General features: G+C 37.0%; 1 protein-coding gene across 3 annotated transcripts in view; it reads left to right on the forward strand.

Annotated features, from left to right (window-relative positions):
• The window catches only part of LOC116846821, a 151,992-nt gene that overhangs the window by 89,577 nt on the left and 52,429 nt on the right, over nucleotides 1-9,986 (forward strand). The gene's annotated exons all lie outside the window — the stretch shown is intronic.

Raw genomic sequence — 9,986 nt, forward strand, 5'->3', positions numbered from 1 at the left:
CTCTCGAGATGTGCTATAAGAATATGCAATGAAAAATGGGGTGTTCCATTTAAAAAAATTAATGTGACCTTGACCTGACCTTCGCTACGCAACCCAAGGTCAAACTGATGTGATCAGTAAATACATCTTTTTAAACGCCACAACTTTTGTTTGAAACATTTTTTTGTAAAACTTATATTTTTCCTGATATTCGGGCGTCCCGGTACTTTCCGAACACCCTGTATATCCTTTAAAAAAATCAAATATATTACTTTTCACTCTTCTCACATTCATTCGAGCTCTGATTTTCCTTTTCTATCTCTAATTGCCTTTCCCAGAAAGGCGCTAACCTATCTGCATGAGCAACCTTTTTCTTATGTCTCGGCGACTTCTGAATACAGAAAACAACTTCTCCTAATCTTTTTACAATAGGAAAAGGTCCTTCCCAGTTACATTGTAATTTTGGAGCTTTCCCCTTCACCTTCCGAGGATTATACAGCCAAACCTTTTGTCCTTCTCGGAATTGAATTTGTCTGGCTTTCTGATCATAAACTTTCATCTTTCATCTTTCATCTACCAAACTTTCATCTTTGAAGACTTCCCTTCCATTCTTTCCCTAACTTTACAATGTATCATCTCGAGTTTACTTGCCAAATCACGAATATACCCCTCAGATGAATGAAAATTATACTCTTGTTTCGGAGGACTTCCTCGTAATAAGTCCAAAGGTAATCTAAGATCTCGCGCGAAATATAATTCTGCGGGAGTAACACCAGTGGATTCGTGTCTTGAAGATCTATAAGCTAGCAAATACATAGGAATCCAGCGATCCCAATCTTTTTGGTTTTCAGAAATATACTTCGCCAAATAATTAGTTAAAGTTCGATGTTGACGCTCAACCTGTCCATCCGATTGAGGGTGAAGTGCAGTCGTCCTTGTTTTTCTAATATCAAGGAAACGCGTTAATTTCTGAAATACTTTTGATTTCTGAAAAACTTTTCCCCTGATCTGTATGAACTTCAGAAGGAACACCATGTCTTCTTCATCATAATTGTCATTAACGTTTCCTAAGAGAGACGGGGAATTTATTCTCGATACAGACGCTTCGAATATTGGTGTTGGCGCAGTTCTGTCACAAATGCAAAAAGGAGAGGAGAAGGTTATTGCGTATTTTAGTCGTGTATTGAGCAAAAACCGAGAGGAATTACTGTGTTACGCGTCGGGAGTTATTAGCGATTGTGGATTCAATAAAATCTTTCCACCACTATCTTTACGGACGGAAATTTTTGATTCGAACAGATCACTCCTCACTAAAATGGTTAATGTCTTTTAAAGATTTGGAAGGACAATTGGCGCGATGGTTAGAAAGATTGCAACAGTATGATTTTGAGGTTCTATATAAGGGGCGAATTCACGGAAATGCAGATGGTCTTTCAAGACGACAGTGTGAAATTAACGACTGTGGTTATTGCATTAGGGTGGAAGGGAAACATGTTAAACAACAGAACGAACATGTTGCATGTATAATTATGGATAATGAAAATTTTGAGAATTGGAGGTTTGGCTTTTGATAATTGGAGTTTTTACATTTTTCATTGGAGTTTTGACATTTTTCATCCCATGAATATCTAACTAGATTTTCCGTAAGTGCGTACAAAGGTTTTGCTATTGAAGAAAACCCCTTAACAAATTTCCGATAATAAGAGCTAAACCCGAGAAAACTCCTTAATTGTTTTTTATTATGAGGCGTTGGCCAGTCTCTTACTGTCGTAATCTTTTCAGGGTCCGTTGTAACTCCCTCTGCGGATACTACATATCCCAAATATTTTACATTTTTTCTACAAAGAACACACTTCTTCGGATTAATTTTTAAATTAGCCTTTTGCAACCGCAGAAAAACCTCTTTCAGATTCCTAATCATTTCATCAAAACTTTTTCCGGAAATAATCACATCATCTAAATAAACTAAACAAATCTTTGATAATAAACCATATAAAACTTTTTCCATAAGACGTTCAAATGTCGCGGGGGCGTCACACAACCCGAAGGGCATCACGGTGAACTGCCATAGTCCGTTTCCGATTGAGAAGGCCGTCTTTTCTCTATTTCTATCACAAATTTTAATTTGCCAGTAACTGCTCTTAAAGTCCAAAGTGGAAAACCAAATATTTCCTGACAATTGATCAAGAATATCGTCTATACGAGGCAAGGGAAAAGAATCTTTCACCGTACAAGCGTTTAATTTTCTATAATCTACACAAAACCTTAATGTTCCATCTTTCTTTTCTTTTAAAACAGCTGGAGAAACCCACGGGCCTTGTGATTCTTCAATTACCCCTCGTTCCGTCATTTCCTCAATATTCTTGAAAATCTTTTTACGTAAATGAATAGGAATACGTCTGGGTGTCTGTTTAATTGGAGAAGAATCTTTCACATTTATAACATGTTCAACAACATTACAATTCCCTGCAATAATATTTTCTGAAAATACATCTCTAAAATCACAAAGGAAATTGGTAAAAATTTTTTTACGAGTTTCATTTAAATTTAAAGAATTGTCAACAAAAAGTTTTTTCAAAATAGTTGGAATTTTCTCAAAACTGACTCCTTCAGAAATCTCTTCAACTCGACAACATTCTGAATTTGTCTCATTTTCAAATTTTATTGTCTCAAAAACAAAATCAAAAATATTTTCTAAGTTAACAGCTTTAAGAAAATCAACCCCTAACAAACAATCATCACTAATTTCCGCTAAAAGCAAAGGAATTTCCACTGAGTATTTTCCCAACTGAATTTTCGCAAAAACTTTTGATTCCACAGGAACTCTTTCTCCCGTAGGATATTTCAAATAACAACCTTCGTTAGGAAATTTTCTTTTTCCTTTTTGAACTAATCTACTACTTAAAATTGAAATATCAGAGCCCGTATCTATTTTAAAAAAATAAGTTATAAATTCCTTTATAACTAAAAGCATTAAAATTTTTTTTAATTCTATTTATTCTATAAATCTTAGAATTATTCGAGGTATTTGTTTCGCGAGTTGAACACACCTCGTTGAGTTCAACTAACTCGAGTTTCCCTTATTCGCTGGACACTCTGCACGGAAATGTCCCACCTTACCACATTGCCAACACTTTTTCGGAGAAAATTTTCTTTCTTTTTCAAAAATTACATTTCCATTCTTTTTGTAATCTTTACCCTTTCTATCAACTTTTGAAGGGACCTCTTCTCTTCTCTCAATTTTCCGCTTTTCGAAATCATAATTTATTTTTTTTTGTTCAAAACTCTCCCCCTGTATAGCCTTAATAGTTTTGGCCCTTTCCACTGCAGAATTTAATGAAGAAACACCCTCTAATTGAAGATTTCTTTTAATAAAACCATCAGAAAGAGCAGTAATGTATTGTGCGCATGTGATCTTATCACGCATAGAAAAAGGACACTCTGAATATGCTAACCGAGAAAGTCTCTCAATTTCCGAACCGAGCGTCCCCAAATCTTCCCCAAATTTCTGTCGTCTATTAGTAAATTGTGTATAAAAATTTTGAGACAGATTCCCTTCACCAAAACGCAACTCTAATTTTGTCTTGAGCTCCATGTATTCAAAATTCTCAACATCTCGGATACATTCCAAGACCGACCGCGCTTTTCCCCGTAAACAAGCAGCCAACGCCACTGCCTTTGTCGCATCATTCCAACAATTCGCCCTTGCTATGAGATCAAATTGTGAAAAGAATTCATGCAACGATGTTTCCCCATCATATAAATCGGGTTTTAATTTATAACCAAGATCGCTACCCGAATGAACTTGTGTATTTTCTCGCATATTGCTATCACCGGAAAACCCACTCATGTTTCTAACAGTATTTGATGCGTCTCTATTAATGGAATGACTTATCTGGATTTCTCGCTGCCGTAACCGTTGGAGCTCTTCGTCACGAAGACGCAGTGTTGTCTCGAGCTCCTCCTGTTGTTGCCGTTGCAGCATTCGCTCCTCTCGCAGTTGTCTGAGCTCCTCCATCGTTTCACGAAGGAGCGTCTCTGAAACCGTGACTCCAGCTCCTGTTGTTGGACATCCGGCGTCACGTAACATCCGCTCGCTATTTTCCAATGACTGCTCAGCGTCCCCCGACGACCGTGTACTCATTCCCTTGCGTGAGGGAGTCCTTGCAATGGACATTATTCTTGAGCAACTCGTTACACTCGTTCGCTCAAACGATGGGAATGGCTCGTTATGCCCGTCCGATCCCGGACGAGCCCCCAAAATGTTATGTCCTCACTTGCACACACAATCGCGCACAGAAAGGATAGATGTAAAACACGATTATAAAAGAACAAGAAGCTTTAATATACAGCAGAAAGCACGTCTTTACAATTACAGAATTGGTATCGTCTGAAACACAACCGTTTACTTTCCCGTCTCTCTATTCTCTCTTAACAACCACCGTTATTATTATAAACAGAACACACACACACCCGTCGCCCGGAGAACACTTCACGGCATTATTCACAGCTTAAACCTTGGTTTAAGCCTTCCTTCACTCTAGAGGTGACTCAGCCCAGGGCGAGCATAACAATATAAATTGTTACACTTACGCACTAGTTTTCTAAATGTGCGCACTCACTGGAAAATAAAAGGAACACGTATTTAAGAAGAACGTAAAGCTTTAATAGTCAACACAACGATTTAGAAATATTCCGATATGACATCTCAATCGTCACCAAGACTCTCTAGCGTAACCAATTCACATACAACAACAACTGTTTTTCTCGTAACCATAGGATATTAGCTGTCAAACAAAATACATTTCACTGCCGCTCGGCGGAGACGAAGCATCCAGTGTCACGAACGTAACACTGCCCCCCCCCCCTTTTTTAAATTGACGTCCCAACAATTATTCATGGAATCTTCGATCTTCTTTCTAAAGAATTTCATGTTTCTTGTCCTACCCTGAGCTGCTGCTGTAAGTTACCAGACTTCATGATTTCTATTTCCAAAAGAAGAATTGATTCTAAAACATTTGCTTCCAGGAAAAGATATCATCAATTTGACTTAATGTTGAGTCTTCCTATGTCACAACGTCCCTCCTCTGGTCTTCGGACAAGGGGGGGAAATAATTTTTTTTTGTGGACCCAACGCTCTCAACAGAGAACAACCAAAGTCTCCACCTTGGTATTCACCCTGATTAAACATCAGCCCCGTGGAAAAACCACAATCAAAAACCACGGGAAAGATGGTCTTCTTTTTTTTCCATTTCAACTTCTAAAGTACCATTCCTTTGAAGACGAGTCACTAAAGCAATAAAACATAGAACGCAAAATTTCTGTTTCTTTCAAACAAAAAGAATATAGATTTTCGATATTTTCTTAATTAATTCTATCTTTCACAAAAGAAAGCTAATCTATCTGCATAAACTATCTTATTCCGATGTCTGACCGATTTACAAATGCAATAAACAACATCACTTAATTTCTTAATAACCTCATAAGGCCCCTCCCAATGACACTGTAATTTAGGAGCTTCACCTAACTTTCTTTGTGGATTATAAAGCCATACTTTACTACCGTCTTCAAAATGCACTTCTCTTGTTTTCCTGTCATAACGAGCCTTTGATCTAATCGACTTACTATTCAAATTCAAGCGAACTTCCTCATGCATTTTTGACAATTTCTTATGAAGACACACATAATATTCACTTAATGGGACTTTCTCTTCAGGAGAGACGCCTCGTAATCTAAAGGTAGCCTAAGGTCCCTACCCAGAAATATTTCCGAAGGTGAAAAACCAGTAGATTCGTGTATCGAAGAATGATACGCTAATAAAAACATCGGAACCCAATGATCCCAATCTTTTTGATTTTCCGAAATAAATTTCGATAAATAATCACTAATCGTGCGATGTTGACGTTCCACTTGACCATCAGATTGTGGGTGTAAAGCAGTCGTCCGCGTTTTTTTAATGCCCAACAATTGCATTATTTCTTGAAACATCCGAGATTCAAAATTCTTTCCTTGATCCGTATGAACCTCTAAAGGTATACCATACCTTGAAACAAACTGCCTAACAAACGTCTTTGCAACAGTCTTAGCCCTTATGTTTTTTATTGGAAAGATCTCGACCCACTTTGAAAAACAATCTACTACTACCAATAAATATCTATTCCCAGAAACAGTAAGTGGAAAAGGTCCCAAAATATCCATCTGTAATCTTTCAAGTGGTAAACCTACATTATAAATCTATAAGGGAGACTTTCCCTTATCTTAGCTGGACCCTTCTTCGCAACACAACTCCTACAAGACTTACACCAATTTTCAACATCAGTCTTACAAGTAGCCCAAAAAAATCTTTTTCGAATCTTCTGTAAAGTTTTGTTCACCCCGAAATGCCCTCCAGTTGGAGAATCATGAGCTTCTTCAAGGACTTCATGAATTCTTCCCCTAGGGACAACAATTTGAAAAATATGTGATCGGAGTTTAGGATGTTCCCATTTTCTACAAAGAACTCCATTCTTTATTACAAGCGCATCCCAATAAGAATAATAAATTTTAGCCGATAAACTATCAGGCGCAGTTAATTCTTAAGAAGCTCGCTGATTAATTTCTTTGCCTTTAAAAACCGAAGAAATTGATGGATCCAAGAGCTGCTCCTTTCTCCAATCTATAGAATTATTTTTTCCTATAGTTATCTGAGCAATTTGTTTTTCTTCAAGGGAATTTTTTTTAATTTCAACCCTTCTACAATAACCACAAGAATTTTCCTCACACAGTCTACGAGAAAGTCCGTCAGCATTTTGGTTAAAGTTACTTTTTCTATAAGAAATTTTAAAATTGTATTGTATTTTCTCGATCCAACGAGCTAATTGACCATCCAAATTTTTAAAAGACAACAGCCATTTTAATGACTGGTGATCCGTACGTATCAAAAATTTTTGACCATACAAGTACTGATGAAATGCCTTTAAAGAATCTACAATTGCTAATAACTCCCTACGAGTGACACAATAATTCCTTTCAGTTTTACTTAATACCCTACTAAAATAGACTATAACTTTTTCCTTTCCCTCCTGAACCTGAGACAATACAGCCCCAATACCATGTCCAGAAGCATCAAGAATATACTCAGTATTTTCCAGAGGAAAAGAAAAAATAGATGGAGATGTCATCATTTTTTTTAAATCCTTGAATGTTTGTTGACATTGAATAGTCCAAAGAAATTGTGTTTGTTTATCTGTAAGAGAATACAAGGGTTTAGCAATTAAAGAGAAACCCCTGATAAATTTCCGATAGTACGAACAAAAACCAAGGAAACTTCTAACTTGTTTTTTAGATTTTGGAATCGGCCAATTTATTATCGAAGAAATTTTTTTAGAATCAGTAGTATACCTTTCCCCGAAATGATGTGACCAAGATACACTCTTACTTAAAAAAAACACATTTCTTCGGATTAATCTTCAAATTAACCGCACGTAACCTTAAAAATACCTTCCGAAGATTTTCCATCATTCCTTCAAACGTGGGACTAACAATAATCACATCATCTAAATAAACAAGACAAATTTTATACAATAGGCCTTCGAGAATCTTTTCCATCATTCTCTCAAAAGTAGCCGGAGCATTGCACAATCCAAAAGGCATAACGTTGAATTGCCATAACCCATTCCCAACCGAAAATGCTGTTTTTTCCTTATCTTCATCACGAAGTTTCACCTGCCAATATCCATTCTTCAAATCAATAGTCGAAAACTAAACATTTCCCACTAAACGGTCTAGCAAATCATCAATTCTGGGAATTGGATAAGAGTCTTTCATTGTAACAGCATTAAAACTCCGAAAATCCACACAAAATCTGTAAGATCCTGTAAGGTCAAATCTGTAAGGTCTTTCTTTTGTTTTAACACTACAGGCGAAATCCACGGACTATGTGATTCCTCAATCACCCCCTTTTCACGCATTTTGTCAATATGTTTCTCAACTTCCCCACGCATTTTTAGAGGAACACGTCGAGGGTTCTGTTTAATTGGTTTATTATTAGATAGCCTAATTTCATGCCTAATAACATCACAATTTCCAGCTACAACTATTTCCGAAAGTACATCTCTAAATTCATTTGAAAAATCAGTAAATTCTTTTTTCTGAAAAACATTAAGTTCTTTCGGAAGTTGCACCGGAAATATCTGCAAAATTTCCGGTATACCCTTAGAAACACGATTAACCCGCGCACATTTCAACTTTTATTCCACTGGCAAAATTCCTAACGCAGCTCTAATCCCTGTTTCAATATCTGTTTTACAAAGGAAATTTGCTCTCAACAAACAATCGTCCACTGTTTCCGCAATATACACTGGAAGCTCTAATGAAAAAAATCCTAACTCAATTTTCACTATAACCCTTGAACTAAAAGGAACAGATTCCCCTGTTGGATAAACTAAATTTAATTTCTCTTCGGATTTGTACAACGGAAGTTCCCTCGAAAGTTCCCTAATAATTTCCTTATTGACTATAGTAACATCCGAACCTGTATCCACCTTAGAAAAACAAGATTTTCCATTTATTTTTCCCAAATAACTAAAACTTGGAAAACTTTTATGGCCAATATTAACTACATTACGAACAATTGGGGTCATGTCTCTACTTGCCGAACCGACCCCAAGAAGTTCGGCAAAACCTAGTTTGACTGACCTATCGAATTTAAAGACGGACATTCTGCGCGGAAATGTCCCAATTTCCCGCATTGCCAAGATTCTCTTTTGTTACTAGAACTTTTCGCTTGTCCACTCTGTGAAGTTAAACACGACGAATCATTAATTATTTCTCTAGGCCGTTTTGTCATTGACGTTTTATAACGCATACTGGAATTCCCAGAAACACTCCTATTTCTTTCCCGGGGAAAACTATTTTCCTGAATCATTCTTATTGTCGATGCCCGTTCAATCGCAATTTTGAGTGAAGTAATATTTTCCAATTGCAACGTTCTCTTAATAAAACTATCAGCAACCGCAGTGATAAACTGTGCACAAGCAATCTTATCGCAGATACTAAAATCACATTCCGGGTAGGCCAAATCGGTTCCTAAAGAAGCAAAATCCTCCCCTGTTCCCTGTCTTCGATTTTGAAATCGAATATACCTGTCCTGAAAAGTCGCGCGTTCCCCAAATCTAAGCTCTAATTTACTCTTAACTTCATCAAAATTCAAACTTTCCTGAAAATTCCCAAGAACGGACCGTGCTTTTCCCCTTAAACTCACGATTAAATAGACTGCTTTTAATCGATCATCCCACCCGTTCGCACAAGCAATTGTTTCAAATTGAATAAAATATTCTGCGAGAGGGACAGCTCCGTCGAAAATATCCGGTTTTAATTCGGGGTGAAAAGAACGACTCTGGCCTGGAAATTGCGGGTATTCTCCTGACGCAGCTTGTCCTTGTAGTAGCATCAGTCGCTCCTTACGAATTGCTCGCAGCTCCGACATCGCTTCCTCCAACATTATCTTCAATGTCTCTTGTGTCTCCGCTGCCACTGGGGCCGGTGTTAATTGTCCGCTTCCTCGAAGGAGCTCCTAATTCACCCGACTCACTAGTCATATTCTTTCATTTTTTTTTTTCACGAAATTTCATAAGAAAATACACACACGTCGTTAAATCCCGGACGAGCCCCCAAATTGTTACACTCACGTACTAGTTTTCTAAATGTGCGCACTCACTGGAAAATAAAAGGAGCACGTATTTAAGAAGAACGTAAAGCTTTAATAGTCAATACAACGATTCAGAAATATTCCGATATGACGTCTCAATCGTCACCAAGACTCTCTAGCGTAACCAATTCACACACAATAACAACTGTTTTTCTTATGTAACCATAGGACATTAGCTGTCAAACAAAATACATTCCACTGTCGCTCGGCGGAGATGAAGCATCCAGTGTCACGAACGTAATAATAATAATAATATATATATATATATATATATATATATATACATATATATATATATATATATATATATATATATATA

Source organism: Odontomachus brunneus, unplaced genomic scaffold (assembly GCF_010583005.1).
Source record: "Odontomachus brunneus isolate Ranch 3 - 2012 unplaced genomic scaffold, Obru_v1 Obru_scaffold_070, whole genome shotgun sequence".
NCBI classification, from domain to species: Eukaryota; Metazoa; Arthropoda; class Insecta; order Hymenoptera; family Formicidae; genus Odontomachus; species Odontomachus brunneus.